Source organism: Bos javanicus, chromosome X, assembly GCF_032452875.1.
Source record: "Bos javanicus breed banteng chromosome X, ARS-OSU_banteng_1.0, whole genome shotgun sequence".
NCBI classification, from domain to species: Eukaryota; Metazoa; Chordata; class Mammalia; order Artiodactyla; family Bovidae; genus Bos; species Bos javanicus.
In genome coordinates this window covers 122,621,726-122,646,092 of record NC_083897.1, presented here as the reverse complement: position 1 = coordinate 122,646,092, position 24,367 = coordinate 122,621,726, and the positions used below count along the sequence as shown (strand labels likewise).

At 39.1% G+C, this 24,367-nt stretch overlaps 1 protein-coding gene across 5 annotated transcripts in view; it reads left to right on the top strand.

The window, feature by feature from the left end:
• The window catches only part of POLA1 (DNA polymerase alpha 1, catalytic subunit), a 295,311-nt gene that overhangs the window by 145,568 nt on the left and 125,376 nt on the right, over positions 1-24,367 (top strand). The window lies entirely within an intron of this gene.

Here is a 24,367-nt window from a genome sequence, read left to right as displayed (position 1 = left end):
CTTAATTTTCCAAGGAAATCAGAATAAACGTCTTTTAAATTTAAATGCAGTTTGTCTGTCATTTTAAAAGAGAATGTCTAATTTTTATAAACATATAGTAAAAATTCCAAAAGAGTGAGTGAGCTGTCTGCATTATAAAGAAGGCTTCTTTCAAAGTTTTGGTTTTGTTTTTAACACATTTCATATGAATGAGTTTTTTTCTCTTAAAAAGTTAAAATTAAAAAAATCCCCACATTTCCTATTTGATTTTTCTTAGTGTTTCATTATGTCACTTGTCATCTAAAACATTTTCTATTACTTTGAAAGCTCACTGTAACTTATGTAAAGAGGCTACACTGGCAAGGTATTTCCAAATAATGCTCAGGTTCTATTAGGTAAGACTCTTGACTTGGATCAGTATCATTTTATAATTTCTACTATATGTTACTTAACATACAGTATAGCATTTTCTTCTTTAAAATCTAACTCATTAAATGAAAATCAAGTATTAGATCATTAGGATGAAGAGTGAAAACATAGAGTTCTAGTATTGTGATTTTTGGAGTAGAATAATTTATATTTGTCAAGGAAAAAAACCCAAGTAGGATTGTCTGAAGATATTTTTAAAATAGTAATTATGGCTACATTTTGGGAAGTCTGAAATATTTTAGTGAATAATCCTGTGTTGCACTTAATGAACATTGGATGGGAATAAAGGTTATCTGTGGGTTCACATTCCACAGTAGATGAAATGTTCAGCACGTGAAATGTTAGGCCTTTATTTAGCATAAAGAGCCCAAATCAAAACTATTCAGCTCGTTTACAGACCTCAGTGGGCAGAGCATGATTCTTGACTCTTGGGAAGAATTCCGAGTTTTCTCTCTGTGTTTAGTCTATCAGATTCTTCACCATGGAAATGTTAATACTAGGAGAAGCTCATCTATTTCCTTCTCTAAGAATGGGCAATCTGTTTTGACTAAGTTAGGAATAGGCAGAAAAATGATCTTCTGAATAGTTAGAAATAACCCTAACTGAAAGATTGATTTCGAATTGTGTGTGTGTTGTGGTGGTAGTGGTTATATAAGTATTGTTCAAGCTTAATAATCTAGCTTTAGGCATCCAGACATTTAACCCGAGGTTTCTATAGCATTTAATTGTCTTGTCTATCTCACTAACAGTTACAGTTTTCCTGTTGTTAACTGCCCACTTGATTGACTTTCCTAAGAAATTTCAAATTAAAATACCCAAATGTCATTCCTACAGTTGAAGGGTGATATGACTGTCCTCAAAATTAGGAACCTATTTCTCTTTTTATTGACATTAGGCGTATGTGATTGTCTGGGAGAGAAAGAAATCCATTATTCCTTCTTTTCCTGACCCCATGATGAACAAATGTTTCAAATATCCTCAAAATCAGAGCTTTTATATGTTATACTTTGTTGTTATACTTTATCAGTAGAGTGTTCTCTTTCTTCCTGACCCCAGACTTAAATGAACTTGGCCAGTAGAGAGATACGGTGTTTCTTTTGTTAACGTGCCTCTAAATGATACTGGTTACAGTTAGTGGAGCGTGATACATGGTCTCGGTGGTAGTCCTGCTGGAGGTCAATAGACCAAGTGTACTGGAGATAAGAGTGTTGGTAGTAAGTACTATGGAGAAGGCGAGGGTACCCCAGTCCAGTACTCTTGCCTGGAAAACCCCATGGACGGAGGAGCCTGGTAGGCTGCAGTCCATGGTGTCGCGAAGAGTCCGATACGACTGAGCGACTTCACTTTCACTTTTCACTTTTCATGCATTGGGGAAGGAAATGGCAACCCACTCCAGTGTTCTTGCCTGGAGGATCCCGGGGACAGAGGAGCCTGGTGGGCTGCCATCTGTGGGGTCGCACAGAGTGGAACATGACTATAGTGACTTAGCAGCAGCAGCAGCAGTAAGTACTAAGGTTAAGTGTCTGTTCTCTGAAGCTAATGACCAAAAAGTTTCCTCCTATTTTGCAAGTTAAATAATGCTCCCCATTGGACATAAAATTATGTCCAGTGAGAGCAAGAGCCTTCATGTTTTTTTCATGTTAGTTTTAGAATCACTGTAGGTGAAGAAGAACATGCATTGAGAAAGGAGTCATCTCCATAAGGAAGAAGACTTAGTAAGACAGTGGAGGAGTAAGGTACTTGACCAGACACTATAACCTGCCAAGGAACATAGTTCTAGATCACTGAGAACATCTGGTTGTCAAGAACAAAGGGATCAAAGTTTAATCACTCTTCAAAAAATATGCCACATATTTTGTTATTTTCTCTTATGAATAAATAGTGCTGAATGAATAAATGTGATGGAACAAACATTAAAAGTTTTATATATCTGAGAATCTATCTACATCATATCATAATATTTTAATGTTGGCTCCTTTAATAAGAGGGGAAATGCTTTTTCCTCTCACCATATAGCAATGATTGTGTCCTTCAGATTCTTGTTTCCTAGAATATTTAAATTTCCATTTATATAAAAATACAAAAAGCACCAAGCAAGGATATTTTAAGTAATTTATGAATTTCTTGAGGAGGAAAATAGCTCTAATGCTTTATCTCAAGATTTGATGAAGCACTGGAAGACTTTGAGGCAGCACAGAAAGCTCTAATACAAAGTTGATTTCATGCCCTGGTCCTAATTGGTTCCTCTGTACAAAGTTAAAATTGAATGATATTTTTTGAAAAATCATAAAAAGCCAGTTTAAAGACTATATCTCTAAGCTTTTAAGGATGTTTTTGAAAGACTCAATTTTACAGTGAAAAATTGATATGTGTTCCCCCTCCCCTTAAATTCTGCTTTAGAAGAGCAAATAGACACACACACACACACACACACACACAAAAGGGGAGAGAAACACTAGCTAATCTAAATTGGGAAATGAAGAGGGCTTTTTTTAAGCATGAAAATTTCATCGTCTTGTCAGCTGGCAGAATGCCTGCTGTGTGGATTCACAAAGGCTAAGAATTACACTTTCATGAAATTTTCCTCACTAACTGCCCTGGTTAATTTGAAAGATAACCCACTGTTCTAATTCATTCCTCAATTGGGCGGTGCAGGTTTTATCTTTGATCTGACAAAGCATTTGTGTTAATCGTTTTGGCCCTCCACTAGACACTCTTGGGATTGTGCTTTTACAATAAATGTGTCTGTGATAGCTCTTTAGTCTATTATACTTACAATAGATCCATAGAACTGGTAATTAATTCTCCACTGCTTTGGAAATGGGAAGAATAGGTGTAGCTCTGTCAAGTGCTGCTGGGAAGTTTGTTTAGCTGGTTCATTTTTGAAGTGTTCCCCTCAGCCATCCATGAGGCAGCCACAGAAGAGTCTGAGATTGAGATGCTGCCCACCCTGAAGACTTGCTGATAAATGGGAAATCTGACCCCTCTTGGTACCTGGGAGGGGGTAGTGGGTCATTTACTTTCATCTCAAGTACTATTAGTTATAATGTACATTAAACCCTCATTTTAATACTTAAAGAGCCTTTGGTTGCTAAAGGTGGATAGTCAACTAAAATACGCTCCTCAATCCCCATTGATGGCTTATGCAGGTTTTAGAGTGTTCCAGTTGGGTGAAATGTATTCCTCACCAGTCTTGTAGTGTTGCCAGCCACTTGTAAAGGAGCATTACTTAGGGCATTTCACTATGGTTTTTAAACAGTAGTATTGCTGGCCCTCAATCAAGAAAAATTAAGTGAATAGCTAGTCAGTGCTGTGCATATGATAACATTCATTATTTGCTAGGACCAGAAATTGGTGGTTGAATTCCTTAGGAATTTGCTGTTGGTTTTACAGTCTCAGAATTTTCCTGACATAAGCTTTCTGAGGACAGGACCTGTACTTTTCTCTGATGAGACCATCTGAGATCTCTGTACTAGCCCTTTGCTCCTGGTAGTGAATGCATTTTAATGTTTAGCAATTTACTTCCTTGTTTTTTCTTTAAATTTCTTTTTTTGCACTGTTGTCATATTGGCAGATGATTTATTAGTGGTTCACAAGATTCTCAGGCTCACACAAGACTCCGTAGTATTTTAATATGAAAGCATTGATAAAGCCCTTTGTTACCCTGTCTTCTCTGTTTTATGTCACTGATTACTGTTGATTTCAATATATGCCTATCTCCAAGTTTATAGCCTTAATTTGTTGTCTCCCCAAAGCAAATATCAGGCAAAGAGGCATTGACCAGAAATATTTTTATCATGATACAAAATCACATTGTGTAGAAACATACTTTTATTGTCCTGATACGAGTCTCACTCTTACTACACAAGGTGGCAGAGAGTGGCTGCCTAGCTATTCTTCCTCGCACATTCCTGCTCTCTCCCTGTTTTTTTCCCTTTTCATTCTTAGTGTATTAATTGTGGTATAAGTCACATTTAAAAAATCTCTTTTGGACCCACTTTTATGAGGAGTTCCAAAAATAACATCCAGTGTCACTTGGCTCGTTAGGTGGACTTTCTTATGCTGATGTGTGTGAGCGCCTAGTAGAGAAAGGAGTATTTGACCAGGGATGCTGAGCCTCAGTGTGGTGGCAGGGAAGTGGGAAGTTTTGTGTATGAAGAATCCATGGTAATTTTGTTAATTTATCATGTTTGCAAAAAAAAATGGTGAATTTTGTAATGGATATGTATTCCTCGAAAACAAAACTAATAACAGCCACCAAACATAATGTTGTTAAACCAGAAGTTAAACTGGAGCTACCTTTTATTAAAAGTGCAGAAAGGAGGGTAAAATACTGGTTGAAGTATTTGCTCCGCCAAAATACACATCCACTTGGGATCGTACATAGGCAACAGAATTCATGGTGTCCAACAGTGCTTGAAGGAGGACCATTTCTTTAGGAATATACAGAGCTCAATTAGTAAATAAATCTGATAATAAGAGATGAAGCAGCCTCCCACCACATCACCACCCTCACTGTACCCCCACCTGTGTAATTTACTAGCAGGGCCACTCTTATTTCCATTGCCTTTTTCTTTTCAAGTGTAGCAATACATCATGACAGCTATATTGCACGGGTGAATCTGAGGGTTTTAGAGCCATGCAATGATGTTCAGTAACTTCTGTTCCTCTGCAAATATTTGGTGTTCAATAACCCTCAAAATTTCTCATTTCTTACCTGTGGTGATGTGGGCTGATAGTTTTTAGGCTGTAGGTTGCAATATGCAGTAGTCTCACAGGTATGTTAGTTCAAATAGTTTAAACTCTAAGCACCAGTGGAATTATTGTTTATTTTCTTGCCTCTGCATTTATATTTAGAACACTTAAAAAGAACAAATTGAGTTTCTTTTTTGTAAAACCTCTTAACAGCATAATTATAAGTGGTACAAAAGGCATGCTAAGAGGCAATAGATATCCATCCCACCCATTCAGCATCCGAAGCAATGCAATCCATGCTGCCCAGTGGTACTTAAAGAAGGATTGTTCCCTTAGGAAGCCATAGAAGTCATCTTAAATCTTATTAAGACAAAATAAAAGAATTAGTATTTCTTTTTGCTCCACATCATTTAATAGGGAAGCTTAGCATAAATGGACACCAATTGCATTTTTTAATGCAGTATTCTAATACTGAAGCCCATTGGTGGAGGTTTGGTGTGTTTTTATTAGTGAATGTTTTTTCTTAAGTATAAATATTAAGCAAGCTGGTCTTGAATCAGGTACAACGTTTTGCTGTGACAGCATGGTGTGTTCTCACAGAAAAATTAAGAAACATGGGATTTGGTGATGGTTGGAAGTAGAATCTCATTATAAGTAAATTTACTACTGTACAAATTGAAGGGAATAACAGGTTAAATCTAGTGCTCTAAAATGTGCCAGCTACATGTTCTAAGCAAACAGAGTAACATGGTATGACTATTAGTTGTTATAAAGGAGTTGCATTAAGCAACTTGGATCAGGTACAGCCTTATATGCCACCTGACTTTTAACCTTCATAGAGTAACCAATGTTTCTTTGTACTCTGAATATTTACCACAACACCTTGTTATCCTTTATTTTGTTTAATCTTAACCTATGGCATGGACCCTATTTGGGGAGGTATAGAACTAGAGCATGATCTTGAGAAACTAGCAGGGGATCCACACCAAATTCTCAGGTGCCCTGACCACAGGGAAAGCAGACTTCAGATCTTTCTGCAGCATCTGAGCTCCTGCCCGTAGGTCTCCATGTTCTTCCCCGCATATGCATATTTTCCCTCCAGAGCCTTTTGTCAGAGGTGGGGGCAGTCATAGTCAAGACCCTTGCCAGTTCTTTACTCACATTAAGAAAGCTCAGTGCTGGCTTATATCAGTCTCCAGAGCAGCTCCTCCTAGTCTTGCGATAGACTGTGAGGTTTTGTACTCTAACACTTGGTCAGAGTTCCTGTCTAGTCGCCTAGCACTTCAGGACCTTCTCCAAGCCAGCGTTTCATAGCCTGTGAGACAATGATAGTAATAGTACCTGGCCTGTCAGGTCCTAAGAAGGACTACATGGGATGATGCGTTTCAAGTGCTTAGCACTTAGAGAGTGACTGCTGTTAACACTCCTTATTCTCTTCTGAGATAACAGTTCCTCCGTGTGCTCAGCTCTGCACGCCCAAGATTCAGCCCTGGGCTGGGGCCTCGCTGCTAGGTTTGAGGCTTGTCTGGAAACTTCCATCGTCTCGCTGCTCTCCTCTCCACTCAGAACTACATGACACTGCGTGGTGTTGTCTTTCCCCCTGGCCATCCCTGCATTTTGCCAACACGGGAATTTCCTTTTTGGTGTTGGTGAATGTGGTCTGAAAGTCAGCCTAAGGAAGGGACAGTGATAAGGGGAGCTTGAGGAAGCAGCCGAAAACAAGGAAAGGACACTAGGCTCTCAGTCCTCCAGGGTCCAGCACCCAGGATTGTGCCTAACCTGGTTGGTGCTCAGTAAAAGGTTGTTGAATTCTGAGAGGCTGGTGCTATCCAGTGACTTACTGGGTCACAAACAGCAGCACCAGGACCGCAGTCGTCCTTGGGGACTCTTGCCCAGAATCCTCGTCCTCACACACGTTAAGGCAGCCGTTGATGAACAGCTGGTTGCACGCTATTGTCGTCCCTCATGGTAGAACGCTGCCAGGGTCCTGGGCGTGAACCTTCCAAGCCCAGCCAGGCCATGGAGTCAGTGGGGACATGGGTCTGGATCGCCAGTGACAGCCACCCAGCCATGCACCAGTGCAGCTGCTGAAGGGACACCTGCGGCTTCGGTGGCTTTTGAAATGGTTGGCCTCACCTGAAGGGAAAATTGGAGGTTTTTTGAAATGCTCAGGTAATGCCAAAGGAGTTGTCAAATATCTGAAAACAAGTGGGTTAAAACAGAAAATTGCTTGTGCCCCAACAGTAGAATCCCTTTTTCAGTTTGATTTCTCTAACCTGGAGTCTTTAGGAAAAATTCAACTTCAGGTCTAAACCCCGTCAGTGAGAGCTACTGTCTTGTAGTAACGTAAGAAACTGAACCAGAACAGATTCCATTTAACCTTTCAAAAGTGTGATTCTCACACCGTTGACCTTCTTGGCTTCAAGGAGCAAACCAGAGCTCTCGTTCTCTGCTGTACACTGAAACGAGAGAGGAGGAGGGCACCTTGGGCAGTGTCTGTCTCTCATACTTGCCTTCCCTAGAAAGTATACATTATGATTCACAGGTGAAAGTCGGTTCTTTGCAGATATGAATTTACGGATTGTTCTGTCTAGCTTAGTCTTGTGTTCAATGGAATAACTATTTCTGTTTGAGAGGAACTTAGTTCAGCTGCCTTCCCACGGGACCATAGAAAAAGCCTGGATTCCAAAGAAGAACACTGTTAATAAGAATTAGAGCACCAATATTTTCTAATTGGTGGATGTTGGTTTGTTTTGGGTTTGGTGTACCTCAGAAGTGGCTTTACCATTTGCTCCTACCAGCAAATGTTGGTCTTAGCTGGATTTGGAGCAGTGTTTAACTTTCTGTCCTGATTCAAAACTCATTTGATCTGTCGTACTTCCTCAAAAATACTTTCAGTTTCTACTATGCTCCAGCATATGATGACTCTTTCTGTTAGAGTTTTGTGAAGTACGTTATTCAGCTTCTTTGCTTAAAGATCCCCAGCCTCATTCAGATTGCACAGGTGCTCAGGCAGGATCCTTGGCTGTTGGAGAAGCTCTTAGCATTGCTGGGAACTTAGATAATTTGCTAGCTGGCCTCTCAGGAGCCTTGTGTTGCTGGCCTTTCAGTCTCTATCCATCACCAAAGAATGTTTAAGAATTGTGTCAGGAAAAAAACCCAAGCTATCCAGAATTTACGTCTATATTTACTGTGAAGAAAGCTGAGTGCCAAAGAATTGATGCTTTTGAACTGTGGTGTTGGAGAAGACTCTTGAGAGAGTCCCTTGGACTGCAAGGAGATCCAACCAGTCCATTCTAAAGGAGATCAGTCCTGGGATTTCTTTGGAAGGACTGATGCTAAAGTTGAAACTCCAATACTTTGGCCACCTCATGGGAAGAGTTGACTCATTGGAAAAGACCCTGATGCTGGGAGGGATTGGGGGCAGGAGGAGAAGGGGATGACAGAGGATGAGATGGCTGGATGGCATCACCGACTCGATGGACGTGAGTTTGAGTGAACTCCGGGAGTTGGTGATGGACAGGGAGGCCTGGCGTGCTGCAATTCATGGGGTCACAGAGTCGGACACGACTGAGCAACTGAACTGAATTGAAAATATAGATATAGATATAGATACACACACACACACACACACACACACACACTCTAAAGAATTAGAAACCGTATGGATGAAGTTACAGGTAATCTTTTGAGGATCATTTTTTTCTACTATAGCATTTCATCTAGTGTCAAGAAAGTCCTGCTTTAATTTTTACAGTATAGTGGCTTCTCATGCTGATGAGTGTTTACAATGTTATAGCACAGTCGTTTGCAAAGCTTTCATTCTGTGGGACCTTGCACACTCTTAAATGACTGAGAATGGCAAAGAGTTTTTGCTTATGTGGGTTATATGTATTCCTGTTTACTAAATTATAAAATGAAACATACAAAGTATTAACTCATTTATTTGACAGTAAGCATATAACAAAAAGTTTTAATGAAAAATATATTACAAAGCAAAGCAATTTGTAACAACTTTTGCAAATCTCTGATGTCTGGCTTCAAAGAAAGCTAGAGTCTCGTATCTGCCTGTGATCCAATCTACTGTGATATGTTGTAGTGTTGTTTTGGTGGAAGTATATGAAGAAAATTTGGCTTTGCTTAGGTATGTAGTTGGAAAAGATGGTATTTTAATAGCCTTTTCCATTAATAGTGGGTGTTCTTTTTTATCACTACACCAAACCTTGTAGCATGGTAGTTTCTTAAAGGTTATTTCAAATGTGGAATCTGAAACCACATCAGTAAGCCTTTTTTACACTTATACATTAATGTCCCGTATCTTAAATAGTATATGGTATATAACATTATATTTTTGTTTTCCAAGTATTTGACAATGAATGTATATATTTTTCAGGGGCTGGTGTTGGTTACATTTTGAAATTTATATACAGTACAATTCACTCTCTGGTGTTCAGTTCTGTGAATACTGACAAATGCATAAGGGTCAGGTTATGTTACTGTTACCCCAGTCAAGATACAGAACACGTTCGTCACCCAATTCCCTTGTGCTACTTCTTTGAGTTGCACTTTAAAAATAATTTCATTCGAATGACTAGTCTCATATACCACTTTAAAAAATATATTTCTTTCTTTATTTTTGGTTGTGCTGAGTCTTCCTTGCTGAGGGCTTTTCTCTAGTTGCAATGAGCAGGGGCTACTCTCTAGTTGTGGTGCACAGACCTGTTGTGGTAGCTTCTTGTTGCAGAGCATACCGTCTCTAGGGTGTGCAGGTTTAAGTACTTGCAGCTCCCAGGCTCTAGAACACAGGCTCAGTAGATGTGATGCACGGGCTTCGTTGCTCTGTGACGTGTGGAATCTTCCCAGATCAGGGTTCGAACCTGTTTCTCCTAGATTGGCAGCTGGATTCTTTACCACTGAGCCACCAGGGAAGCCCTGTACCACTTTTGCTTACGAAGTGTCATATTTTCCATCCATGGCATTATCTGGAACCCATCCCCAACCTTTGTACTGAATATGCTGCCATTCCCAGAGATGTGCAGAATTAAGCTTTGTAATGTATGTGTTTTTTTGCTTAGCTTGGAGAGGGTAAGTACTTGAGAGTCGGACACGACTGAGCGGCTTCACTTTCATTTTTCACTTTCATGCATTGGAGAAGGAAATGGCAAGCCACTCCAGTGTTCTTGCCTGGAGAATCCCAGGGACGGCGGGGCCTGGTGGGCTGCCGTCTATGGGGTCGCATAGAGTTGGACACGACTGAAGTGACTTAGCAGCAGCAGTAGCAGGCTGAGGAGTATTTGTGTATAGAAATGTCATCTTCCCTGTATCTCTTCTAGGAGACCTCCTGTATAGTGATTTTTGTGACATCATCTGATCTTCCATATGTCTAGGAATTATGATCTTTACAATATTTTAAAGTGGTTCTAAGATCTGCAGTCTTGTCACCACCCTCTCAATCTTTAACTCAATATAATCTCCTTTTGAGTAGCTTCACCCTTCCATCTGTAGGAAGTTCATAGTTTTGCCCAGGCCTAATATACCATGAATGGAACCCCAAAATAAACATGGGGCAGGGGAGATGCTGGTCACAGGCTACAAAGTTGCAGTTACATAGGATGAATAAGTCTAGAGCTCTAATGTTCAGTCTGATAGCTATAGTTAATAATATCATATTGAATACTACAAATTTTCTGAGAGTAGATTTCAGATGCTCTCATCACACACACATACAGAATAACTATGTGAGAAGGTAATGTTAACTAGCTTGACTGTCATAATCATTTCACTGTGTATATCTAATCATGTTGTACACCTTCAATATATAAAATTTTCTTTGAAAAATTAAAATTACAGTATCATAAATGGGACAATCCCTGGGCTACATTTCCCAGTGTTCCTCACAGCAATCAGGTAATAGACATGGGATTCTGGAGCTTCCTTAGTATTCAGCAATTTGAATGAAAATAGACCATCCATCTTTTGAAAGGATTTGGACTTTTTCGAGGTTCCTATGGAAACTTTGAAAAATTTTCAAACTGGTTTACTTGGCTCTCTGTAGGGCTGTCAGGAACTTCCTCCCTAAACACTGTTTTTTCCTGGTCTCTCCTACCGAAAGTATTGAATGTGCCTTAAAGAAAGAGACAAGTGATTTGAAATGGAGGGGATTCCATTATGGTGATATACATTATATATTACATCAGTTCAGTTCAGTTGCTCAGTCGTGTCCAACTCTTTGCGACCCCATGAATCGAAGCACACCAGGCCTCCCTGTCCATCACCAGCTCCCAGAGTTCAGTCAGACTCACGTCCATCGAGTCAGTGATGCCATCCAACCATCTCATCCTCTGTCGTCCCATTCTCCTCATGCTCCCAATCCCTCCCAGCATCAGTCTTTTCCAATGAGTCAACTCTTCACATGAGGTGGCCAGAGTACTGGAGTTTCAGCTTTAGCATCAGTCCTTCCAAAGAAATCCCAGGGCTGATCTCCTTTATAATGGACTGGTTGGATCTTGCAGTCCAAGGGACTCTCAAGAGTCTTCTCCAACACCACAGTTCAAAAGCATCAATTCTTCGGCACTCAGCTTTCTTCATAGTCCAACTCTCATATCTATACATGACCACTGGAAAAACCATAGCCTTGACTAGACGGACCTTTGTTGGCAAAGTAATGTCTCTGCTTTTGAATATGCTATCTAGGTTGGTCATAACTTTCCTTCCAAGGAGTAAGCATCTTTTAATTTCGTGGCTGCAGTCGCCATCTGCAGTGATTTTGGAGCCCCCCAAAATAAAGTCTGACACTGTTTCCCCATCTATTTCCCATGAAGTGATGGGACCAGATGCCATGATCTTCGTTTTCTGAATGTTGAGCTTTAAGCCAACTTTTTCAGTCTCCTCTTTCACTTTCATCAAGAGGCTTTTTAGTTCCTCTTCACTTTCTGCCATAAGGGTGGTGTCGTCTGCATATCTAAGGTTATTGATATTTCTCCTGGCAATCTGGATTCCAGCTTGTGCTTCTACCAGCCCAGCATTTCTCATGATGTACTCAGCATATAAGTTAAATAAGCAGGGTGACAATATACAGCCTTGACATACTCCTTTTCCCATTTGGAACCAGTCTGTTGTTCCATGTCCAGTTCTACCTGTTGCTTCTTGACCTGCATATAGGTTTCTCAAGAGGCAGGTCAGGTGGTCTGGTATTCCCATCTCTTTCAGAATTTTCCACAGTTTATTGTGATCCACACAGTCAAAGGCTTTGGCATAGTCAATAAAGCAGAAATAGATGTTTTTCTGGAACTCTCTTGCTTTTTCGATGATCCAGTAGATGTTGGCAATTTGATCTCCGGTTCCTCTGTCTTTTCTAAAACCAGCTTGAACATCTGGTAGTTCACAGTTCACATATTGCTGAAGCCTGGCTTGGAGAATTTTGAGCATTACTTTACTAGCGTGTGAGATGAGTGCAATTGTGCGGTAGTTTGAGCATTCTTTGGGATTGGAAGGAAAACTGACCTTTTCCAGTCCTGTGGCCACTGCTGAGTTTTCCAAATTTGCTGGCATATTGAGTGCAGCACTTTCACAGCATCATCTTTCAGGATTTGAAATAGCTCAACTGGAATTCCATCACCTCCACTAGCTTTGTTCGTAGTGATGCTTTCTAAGGCCCACTTGACTTCACATTCCAGGATATCTGGCTCTCGGTGAGTGATCACACTGTCGTGATTATCTTGGTCATGAAGATCTTTTTTGTATAGTTAATATCTTCTGCTTCTGTTAGGTCCATACCATTTCTGTCCTTTATCGAGCCCATCTTCACATGAAATGTTCCCTTGGTATCTCTGATTCTTGAAGAGATCTCTAGTCTTTCCCATTCTGTTGTTTTCCTCTATTTCTTTGCATTGATTGCTGAGGGAGGCTTTCTTATCTCTTCTTGCTATTCTTTGGAACTCTGCATTCAGATGCTTATATCTTTTCTTTCCTCCTTTGCTTTTCGCTTCTCTTCTTTTCACAGCTATTTGTAAGCCCTCCTCAGACAGCCATTTTGCTTTTTTGCATTTCTTTTCCATGGGCATGGTCTTGATCCCTGTCTCCTGTCCAATGTCACGAACCTCATTCCATAGTTCATCAGGCACTCTGTCTATCAGATCTAGTCCCTTAAATCTATTTCTCACTTTCACTGTATAATCATAAGGGATTTGATTTAGGTCATACCTGATTGGTCTGGTGGTTTTCCCCACTTTTCTTCAATTTAAGTCTGAATTTGGCAATAAGGAGTTTATGATGTGATCCACAGTTAACTCCTGGTCTTGTTTTTGTTGACTGAATGGAGCTTCTCCATCTTTGGCTGCAAAGAATATGATCAGTCTGATTTTGGTGTTGACCATCTGGTGATGTCCATGTGTAGAGTCTTCTCTTGTGTTGTTGGAAGAGGGTGTTTGCTATGACCAGTGCGTTCTCTTGGCAAAACTCTATTAGCCTTTGCCCTGCTTCATTCCATATTCCAAGGCCAAATTTGCCTGTTACTCCAGGTGTTTCTTGACTTCCTACTTCTGCATTCCAGTCCCCTATAATGAAAAGGACATCTTTTTTGGGTGTTAGTTCTAAAAGGTCTTATACTTCTTCATAGAACCGTTCAACTTCAGCTTTTTTAGCATTACTGGTTGAGGCATAGACTTGATTACTGTGATATTGAATGGTTTGCCTGGGAAACGAACAGAGATCATTCTGTCGTTTTTGAGATTGCATCCAAGTACTGCATTTCAGACTCTTTTGTTGACCATGATGGCTACTCCACTTCTTCTAAGGGATTCCTGCCCACAGTAGTAGATACAATGGTCATCTGAGTTAAATTCACCCATTCCAGTCCATTTTAGTTCGCTGATTCCTAGAATGTCGACGTTCACTCTTGCCATCTCCTGTTTGACCACTTTGAATTTGCCTTGATTCATGGACCTGACATTGCAGGTTCCTATGCAATATTGCTCTTTACAGCATCGGGCTTTGCTTCTATCACCAGTTACATCCACTACTGGGTATTGTTTTTGCTTTGGCTCTATCCCTTCATTCTTTCTGGAGTTATTTCTCCACTGATCTCCAGTAGCATATTGGGCACCTACTGACCTGGGGAGTTTCTCTTTCAGTATCCTATCATTTTGCCTTTTCATACTGTTCATGTGATTCTCAAGGCAAGAATACTGAAGTGGTTTGCCATTCCCTTCTCCAGTGGACCACATTCTGTCAGACCTCTCCACCATGACCTGCCCGTCTTGGGTGGCCCCACGGGCATGGCCTAGTTTCATTGAGTTAGACAAGGCTGTGATCCTAGTGTGATTAGATTGACTAGTTTTCTGTGATTATGGTTTCAGTGTATCTGCCCTCTGATACCCTCTTGCAACACCTACCTTCTTTCTGGGGTTTCTCTTACCTTGGACATGGGGTATGTCTTCACAGTTGCTGCGGTAAAGCGCAGCCGCTGTTCCTTACCTTGGATGAGGGGTATCTTGTCACTGCCGCCCCTCCTAACCTTGACGTGGAATAGCTCCTCTAGACCCTCCTGGGCCCTGGCAGCCACTGTTCCTTGGACTCCTCCCGGCCGCCGCCCCTGCCCTCGGGCGTGGGGTAGCTCCTCTGGGCTGCTCCAGCGCTGTCGCAGCCTGGTACTCTTGGCTGCCGCCCCTGACCTTGGACGCGGGTTAGCTCCTCTGAGCTGCCACCCCTGACCTCGGACATGGAGTAGCTCCTCTCGGCCATTCCTGCGCCATCGCAGCCTGGCACTCTCAGCCGCTGCCCCTGACCTCGGACGTGGGGTAATTCCTCTTGGCCGCTGCCCCTCAGACATGGGGATATATTACATAGTACATTTTAATTTTCCAAGCATGTTCACAACCTTTCCTAATGTGTTCCTCACAATATTCTTATGAGGTTCACAGAGCCATACCCTCCAGTTGCCCACGTTGGATGTCAAAGTGTTATATATTTTTCGTATTGTCACACTGTCTTTCCCTCCATTCTCACTGTTTTAATTCACTTCCTGGTCATCTTAGTTTTCTAATTGATCTTCCTGTTTTGGCCTATTCCCTTATCAGTCCATTCTCCAGGCTGTTTCACAGGATTTTCTTCCCAAAGTAGGGTTAATGATGTTACCTTGCAGTTTAAAAAAACTTCTGTGTATTTTCATGTTTTGCAGATTGAAATTCAAATTCCCTAGCATGGCCACTTTCTTCTCCATCCATGCTGTATTTTCATAGGTTATCTGCCCACTGCCCAGGAGAGCTTAGTAGTCCTCAAAGTTGCCACATGCTTTTCTCCCTCCCCGTGTTCACTCCTGCCGTCTCCTCTGCCTGGAACCCCCTGCCTCCACTCATACTGCCCCAGCTTGTAAAATTCTTACGCCTTCATTGGCACAGTCTTTGGAAAGCTTTCTTCTGTCAACTCTCCAGGCAGAATATCCTTTCTCCTGTTTGTCCATAACCCCTGAACCCATGTGGGGCAGCATCTATTGGGCAGCAGTTCTGTCCTGCACAGATGGCAAATTCCTGTTGAATGCAAGCTGCACTGTTGAGTCCCTTATTTCACTTCATTTCCTTGGAGCAGAGCAGAGCTCCAGGGACATGGCAGACACAGGAGTTGGTTAGTAGAGCACAAGAGCGATCTTGGAACCTTCAGAAAGGCTTTGGCTGCCATATTTTGTTTTGGATGGAATAGCCAATTAATTCCTATTTTTTACTATTAATGACTTCACACTCAGTGGACAGTATTTTCTGGAATGTCAGCTTCAATCTCTCTCTCAGTTTAAATTTCAGTCACCTTAAGAATCTCAAGAAGGTTGTGTGTGTGTGTGTGTGTGTGTGTGTGTGTGTCTTGCAAAGATGTGGTGTTGATCTTTTCTTTTATCTTACAGTACTCTTCCTGACCCCTAAACTATGACCAGGAAACTGGCTTCTTAGTAGCAGGGCTGGATTTGAAACTCCTGTTGGCCTAAGCTGTCTTAACACTGGGCAGTCACACCTTTTTCCTGTTAACAAGCATAGCTAAATATCCAGACATACAACTTGAGAAGCCCTTAGGACCATGGGTGTGCTTGTGTATTTCCTGTTTTTGTGTGCTCTTCCTCAGCCCTGGTATGCATATATATATATATATATATATATATGAGTAATGGGATGCACTTGGCTTTTGCCTTCTGTTGGAGAGTTGTTTTATTTATTGGTCATGTGCTCAGTGGTGCTGATGACCTGTTAGGGAAAATCAGGAAGGGTAGGAAAGTGGCTGATAATAGAATGTTAAATGTAAACTTTTGCAGGGGTTCTCAGTAAAGCTCATCAAATCCAAGTTTAACAGATAACTTGCATTTGTGATACAGATGAAATATTTTTGGACAATGGTAATGCATATCTCATTTCCATTCTGAAGTTGGTAGTAAAAGCACCTCTGGAATAAGCGAGAGCAAGAGAATGGACACAAGTTTAGATGACATTTTTTTGTCAGACCATCGCTAGCAGTTGATGGACCAAGTGTACTTTTTTTTTTCTACTTTCCTCCCCCCCCCTTTTTTTTTAAAGTAAGTAGAGTGCAGTTCAGTTTGCAGCACTTGGACCTTGTGAAAGACAACCAACCAAATAGATAATAAACCAAATAGAAAAAGGGCTCACCCAAGGCACATACTGTCCAGCTCTGAGTAGTGTCAGATTCCTCGGGCAGCAGTCCTTCCCCCACCTATTCAAAATCCTCTGGACACCCGTTCATTGTTTCTGTTGAAGCCAAGAGTCAGCAAATAGCTTTTGTGTTAGGCTTTAAAAATCAAAGTTGTTTTATCATATTAAACTGCCAGGACCGTGTCTTCTTGACACGAGACCCCTGAAATGCCTATTACAATGCCATGGACTCAGCAAACATTTAGCTCTATGTGAAATCAAGCACACTAAAAACATGGATTATAAGAACAAGTCATTTTCTAAACTAATGCTCTACCTGGTTCTTTGGTGATCTTTTAGCTGATTTCACATAAGTTAATGTCTGATATCCATCAGGACATTTGCTTTATAGAAAGAAATGATAGATTGTTAGGAGGAAATGTAGTAGGTTTTGGTAATGTTGAAAAAAAGAACTGGATATGTGTTTAGGAAATTTGGGAAAGCCTTTTGTTTGTTAAATTTATAAGGGATGTCTCATTGTCACCAATCTGGAAAACCTGCCTCAAGCCAAATTTTGTGCTTCATAAGTGTTAATTTAATGTTTTTGAAAGCAGGTTATAAGCTTTTTCAGATGTGGGGCTAAATGTTCATCGTAAAGATGATAGCAAATGTATAGTTTCATCTTTGTGTATATTTTTACAAAATTAGATATGTGATCTAAAAGTTTTTTAGAAATCTTATAATGCTGGTTATATACACACAATTTTTTTAAAGCCAGGAATCACTCGTTTTCTTCTAAAGTAGACAATCAAAATAAGCAGTTTGAAGAGATGGATTTAAGACAGCAAAATTGTTGTATCTTCAGCTGTGTAAAGAAGTACTGTACCTTGGACCAGAAAACGTGTATTAGCGATGGTTCGGTTAGTGACTGCAAAAGCAAAATAAATACCGTAGTGTAAAATACAGTTCTACATGACAGCACGTTTGGCTGGTACCAAACATCAGAATTTAGGGATCAGTTGGCACTAAGATGTGTTCTGCTTCTTTTCCTGAAAATACATTAATAATCAAATCTTGGAGTTCCTTTGTTTCTCGTTGATTGCTGGTTAGCAAGAGGTTTGGTCAGGTTTTCTGGTTGACGTTTGTTTCTGTGGTAAGTAAAGGAGGAGTGTTTGTCATAAACCTGTCCCCCAAAAGGTGCCTCATTTCTCTTCAAAACTTTCACTGTCTATACAGTTTTTGCAGAAGAGAGGTGCAATATTGCTTATTTTGGATGTAGAATGTTGATCAGAACATCACTTTTTATTGTAAAATTGTAATGAACTGTGATAATAAACTTACTTGCCCAGGCGTATTTTCTCCCTTCTGTTAATCTTTAAAAAGTCTCTATGTTCAGAAAAAAAGGTAACTGTTAAAGACCTCAAATTGCAAAAGCAGTGCCACTTCTTCTGAGAGCTTTGGGGCAATCCTCTGATGTGTAATTGCTTTTACATCAGTCACAAGAGAGAGACAAGAATGCGCTTTCCTTGAACTTAACAGTTTGGGCAATTTTCTATAATCCAGTAAATACAAATTGTAGCTTGATTATTCATCTACGTCTGTCAAGCAAATTTTAATGGATGAATGAATGAGTCAAATCTATGCATGGAAATATACAAATGTGCAAAATATGGGTCTAATTACCAGGCTGCTGAATTTATACAAGGTCAGGTAAACAAGGCACCAGTGTAATGATTATTAATTGTTAATAATGCCTTTGGGAAAACATTCACATTTTCCTTTGAATACCTAACAGTTTGCCTTTCTAGTCATTTTAAACTCTGAAGATTTTAGCTGGTCTAAAAACACAAAAACATTTTTGCCCTATTTTTATCTTTTCCTTATAATTGCCTTCTAAATCTTTTAGAATAATGAGTAAAATATAACATGTTTTTCCGGACCCTGTTGAAAATCACAGTTTAATATGATGGCGAAAGAATTAAGTTGGGGCGGGGGGGTGGTAACACTTCCACAGCAGAATGAAATAGCTGCTATCTTTTGTCTTCATTGAAGGGATGAACATGCCCCGCCATCCTCCACCCTCTTTTCAAATATAATCGGCATTCTAAAACACAAAACCAAGGTGGTAATAAAGGAAAGGAAATCAAAGCAGGCTTTTTTCCCCTCTATTTACCATAGTAAGTCAACATTTGACTCTGTCTTGATATTGTATAAAATGAATGTTGGAAAAAGAATAATATCAATGAGTAGTTTCCCATTGAAATGCCCAAGGGCCGAAATAATTGAGGGAGTACTTGCCGAGGTTTTTCTTAGTTCAGTAACTCTTGATCACTGTGCAGTTTTGTAGCACTGCTATCATTAAGGGCTCTCCATGTCTTGAAGGACACCCCCCTCTCCCAGCTTTAATCCAAAAGTCATAAATTGTAGAACTAACATGTCGTCTGCAGGTCACCCAGGCGAAAACACTGCATCTTGAGAAATCTATCTTTCTGCCACTATGCTTTGAAATTTTTTTGAATATTTTGCATTAATGGTACTGCTGCAGTCTCTTGCTGGGCTGTCTTTTCATCCTCACAAGCTCTACATTCACAAGTTTTCCCCATGGCTAGTCTGAATGTTCTTCCCTCTGTTCTAGGCCTTTCTGCCCTCTTGACACCTGTGTTGAACATCACATGAATACAACCACCTCCCTTTGTGCTTTTTTTTTTTTTTAAGTACTTGTAAATATCATTCATATCTCCCTTAAATTTCTTTAAGCTCTGTAATTGATGACTCAATCTCATTTCTTCAGCGTTTTCAGCTGTCATTTTTGTTTTGCAAGACCGCTGTTGTTTAATCACGGGTACCCTTTGTTGGTTACATCATACTGTCTAGTAGCCAAAGGGATTTGGACTGATTTTTGACCTTAACTCTATAGGTAGCATCCTATCCTCTTTTATAGTCTCCTCTAGAATATAACAGGCACAATTTATACACACTCACGGATGCTGGGGTGGCTTAATTAAATCTCTGTAGAATCACAATCAAACTCTGTATTCTGGCATTTGACACATTTTATTATCCAACCTCCTTCTCCACAGACCCTCCTATCCATTGACACCCTTAAATCCTCATTCCTCCAGACAGGCCTTGTTTTCTCACAACTGCCTGAATTGTTCTTGCCCACTTGCCATCTCTATCTGTTTAAATTCTTCTCAACCTTCATGACCCAAACCCATCTCAGTTCCAGGAAGCATTCTGTCAGATTACAACTGTGGAAGGTTTTTTCTCCTCTTGAGTTCCTAAAGAACTTGGAGTATATAACTTTTCGACTGTAATTTCTTTTATACAGTCTATTGTATTTACATTGTTTCACTTGACAAATAATTTTGTTTCCTATAAGCTTTTAGACTTATATAGAGTGGGAGAAAGAAGACTAGTATTTAGAGGTGGTGGTTTTTGTTTTTTTTTTTTTGGCCACACTGCGGCAGGATCTTAGTTCCCTGTCCAGGGATCGATCCAGCCTGAGCCCAGGGCAGTGAAAGCATGAAGTCTAATCACTGAACTGCCAGGGAATTCCCAAGACTATTATTTTTTGAGCTCTCTAACACTTTGTAAGCATTTTTTTTTTTTTAACCTAGGTGGTATCATTTAATTCTGCTAGCAAACCTGTGAAGGTAAATTTTTTTTTCTATTTTTACATGTAGGGAAGCTGAATTGTGTAATCAGACATTTGGCCAGTGTTATGAGGATAAGGAAATGGCAACCCACTCCAGTGTTCTTGCCTGGAGAATCCCAGGGACCGGGGAGCCTGGTAGGCTGCTGTCTATGGGGTCGCACAGAGTCAGACATGACCGAAGCGACTTAGCAGTAGCAGTATGAGGATAATACAGTGTAGAGCTGGGATTTAAACTTGAACCTCTGATTCAAAATCCACATAGTCTTTGCAAAAAAACCTTTTTCGAGTTAAGAGTGACAATTTGCATCCTGCTCTCTCAAGTTACTAGAAAATTCAAAAAACAAAATAGATGTTCAGTAAAAGATTGAATTTTTCACTATGGAGGTCTTATTGCTTCAGCTACTAGTGGTCATATGAATTGGCAGTAAAATAGCCAAAGCCTTAGCAAGGGCCCTCTTTACCCTGAGAAATGGCTGATACATGAAAGGTTTGGCAGTTGTACTCCCATGTAAGACTATTTAGTTGAGACAGATTATTTTTCTGTTTGTCTGTTTTTAAGCTTTCCTCTTGTTGATCCCAACATTCATTGGTATTGTTAAATGTCATGCTTCTTATTTACTATTTGCATTTCATTTTAAGAAAGTAAATCTCATTGTAGTAGCATGAATAATTTATGCTTCTGTCAAGGAATTATTAAAACACGAGAGGTTGAAAAATATGCACATTCTAAAGGTTGTATAAAAACTGAGGACTGTTTTGCCTCACTCTAGAGTGTTTATTCCAGTAGTAAACCTGGGTGCTTACTAAAAAGCCATGGTCTTATTGGCTTTAATTTAGGACTCTGTGCAAAGTTGTAATTATAGTTATAGGTAAGGAATATTTGGCATTTTATCTTTCATAATAGAAAATAGGTCTTCATAACTTTGGGGGAGCTAGTTATATTTTTATATAAAGCAGGGAATTTCTCTGAGGTACATTTATTTTTGAAGAATTAGTAGTTATAAAAATTAGGAAGATTGTACAACTGCAGAATAAAAAATTTTGATTTGATGGACACAGAAAATGTAACTGACCTTTGAGGTGACTAAAATATGATCTGTTTCAAGTATCTGAGGTTTCTTATCAACTTCTGTGCATATTGATAAATTCAGCTTATTTTGCAAACAGTTACTAATGCCATAATGCATTTTCCCATATCTTCCATCTGAATTTTTTACTATTATTGATTGAGGATTCAATTGAGAAATGTGTTTAGAACCCTGCTTTCTGTGGTAATCACAGAAGTCAGTGGGAAGACAAGAAAATTGTATTGAAAGAAATTGTGCGCGTGTGTGTTTTGTGTTTCAGCATAGATTATCTCTGCCAAAATAATAGCTGTCATTTTGTTCTTGTTATATTAGTGGCCTGTAGCTTACCAACTACTCCTTTTGCCTTAGTTTTGCTCCTGACCACTGGCTATTGCCCTCAGCAAGAGGACCTTTTTAATTGAATGTCCAAATTTGAATGATTCTTGTTCTAATACCATCATACTTTTGATCTTTTTCAAATTTAAGCGTCCTAAGTTGCGACCTCTCACCTCAACACAAGAGTCTTTTTACATTCAGGGACTTTGAAACTTCACTTCTGTTTAGAATTTCATATCATGCCCATCATGGGGGGAAAAGATGGAAAATGTATACGCTGAGCCTATAGGACTTCCTGCAGTGCTTATTAATCCTTTATGGATCATTTGAAATGTTTCTAGTTTATTTAAGCTTTGCTGCTTGTATCAGATTGTTCCTATGAAAAAAGAAAAAGTGATCATGCTTTGAATTTTTAAAAATGATCTCACTTTCAAGCAAAAGCACTTTTATGCTCCATTAAAGTTGAATTTGCCAAACTCTTACATCGCATTAACACAAGCTTTACTGGATAGATAAACGTGTTGTTCAAAGACTGACTTGAACTTTACCAAACTACATATTAAGATTTTTATCTTTATACTTCTTATTTCTTAAATTATTTTAAAAGAGACTAGTAAAATAAACTAGATTTGCCCAAATGCACTGCTTTAATGACAAAATTTTTCCATTTGATTTAAAATAGTAATATAAATTATAAGCTAATTGTTTGAATATGAAGCTAAAATAAATAAAATATTTTGAGCTCTTAAATTGTATACTTGTTTTACATATTGTTAATATCTCAATAACTGTTTTGATTTTGTTTCTGGAAATTTGTATAAGTAATTTAATTATTTTCACATTGTTAATTTTTATTCAAGTCTGTCACATTAATTTTGTTTTTGTTTTTTAAATTTTAGTAAGTTTGCTAATAAAATGATTCATTTTCCGCCTTTCCAATTAATGGATTTTTTAAATATGCATAGGACATCTTCTAGTTTTCTATGAATTATAGTGTTGCACTCTTTTTATTTATTTCATGAAGTTTTTAGCTTGGAAATAATCTTCAAATGGGTATCCTTTTGACCTCAAATTACTTAGAAAATTCTAGTCTCATTAATACCATGGCTTCCTGGCTACCAAAACCTATTATAAGAACTTGGTCTTTTCTTTGTGTTTCCTTGGCCTTGAGGTTTTAATTTAGTGTATTTGTTCTTCAGAGAAAGAACGTAAGCTAGTTTTCTACTTGAAATGACTTTCTGTATTTTTTAAATACGTGAAACCTTTGCAAAGTATGAGATTTTATTTTATCCAAAAAAATACATGCATTAGTTCTTTTTTAAAAAGAACTAATTTACATTAACAAGTATAGTGACCTTGAAAAAATATATTTTAATGGCAATAAATGGTAATAAAATTTAATATCAAGCTAAATCTTTTTCAGCTCTGATAGAATCCACTTTTTTAGCTGTTGAGTCACTGGGGTTCTTAATAAGAAGGAAAATGCATTTTCAGTAAATTACTTTTTTAAGGCAAAAAACAAACTGTAGACACAGAGGGAAAGGAGAACCTTTTATATGCCTTGTGGAAGAAAATACTCAAACTGTTAGATGAAATATTTAGCAAGTTATTTTAATGTTATAGCTCACCAATTCTGAGAGATCGATGGTACCTTGTTAGTAGGAAACTGTATTAACTTTGACTTCTAATGTAAAAATCTGCACTGGATTCATTTTCCCTAATTCACTTTATTCCTGTCTCCTGGTGTTCCATGACCTTTCAGAAATGTGTAGTTCATATTTTGTGCTCTACAAAAGCTGCCCCTTAGGTTGTACTGAATAACACAGAGTTGAATTATAGACATAATGGCAGTTCTCTGTGGCATTCCCAGTTTAAGCTTACTTACAGTCTGTTAAATTCATAAGTGAAGTGTTTTTTAATGTTGTCCATGTTAGGGAAAAGGTTAAATAATGCTCGGTTTCTCTTCGTGAGCAAATGGGGAGAGTCATTTTTGTTGTTTAGCGGAAGACTGTGTTCTCATATTTTCATTCCTCAGTCAGCATAGATGATGCTCCGGATTGTTTTGAAGCTTTCAGACAGAGGTTACATATTTCTCTTATATTTCATAAGCTGCTCATTGTACAATGGAACTGAAAATCATCTGGGGATAAACAATTTAAGACATGGCATTACTTCACACAGTTGTATACTTTGAGAAACCTTTAAAGGAGGTGAGAGTCACAGTGACTTGGAATTCTCTGAAAACTGATTTATCTTTCATCAACCAAGAAACCTTACCTTTTGGTTATTTATTTGCATTTAATTAGTGTAATCATGGCTGAGTTCTCTGTTATCAAAGAGACATGGAGAAGATACACTGTTTTCCACTTCCCAAATAAAATGGCTCCTTGAGTAATCCATCATAAGGCAATGACTTCTCAGCATTCTGATGAAATATTTTAAATATGCCTTCAAGAATAAAAGCTTATAATACTGTGCTGTGTATTGTCAGGAAAGAAGACCTGAATGCATGTACATGGGAATTGCACTTGTTCACAAGTCCAGTTTTCAGGCAGTTTTAAGACATTGGTCCCACATGA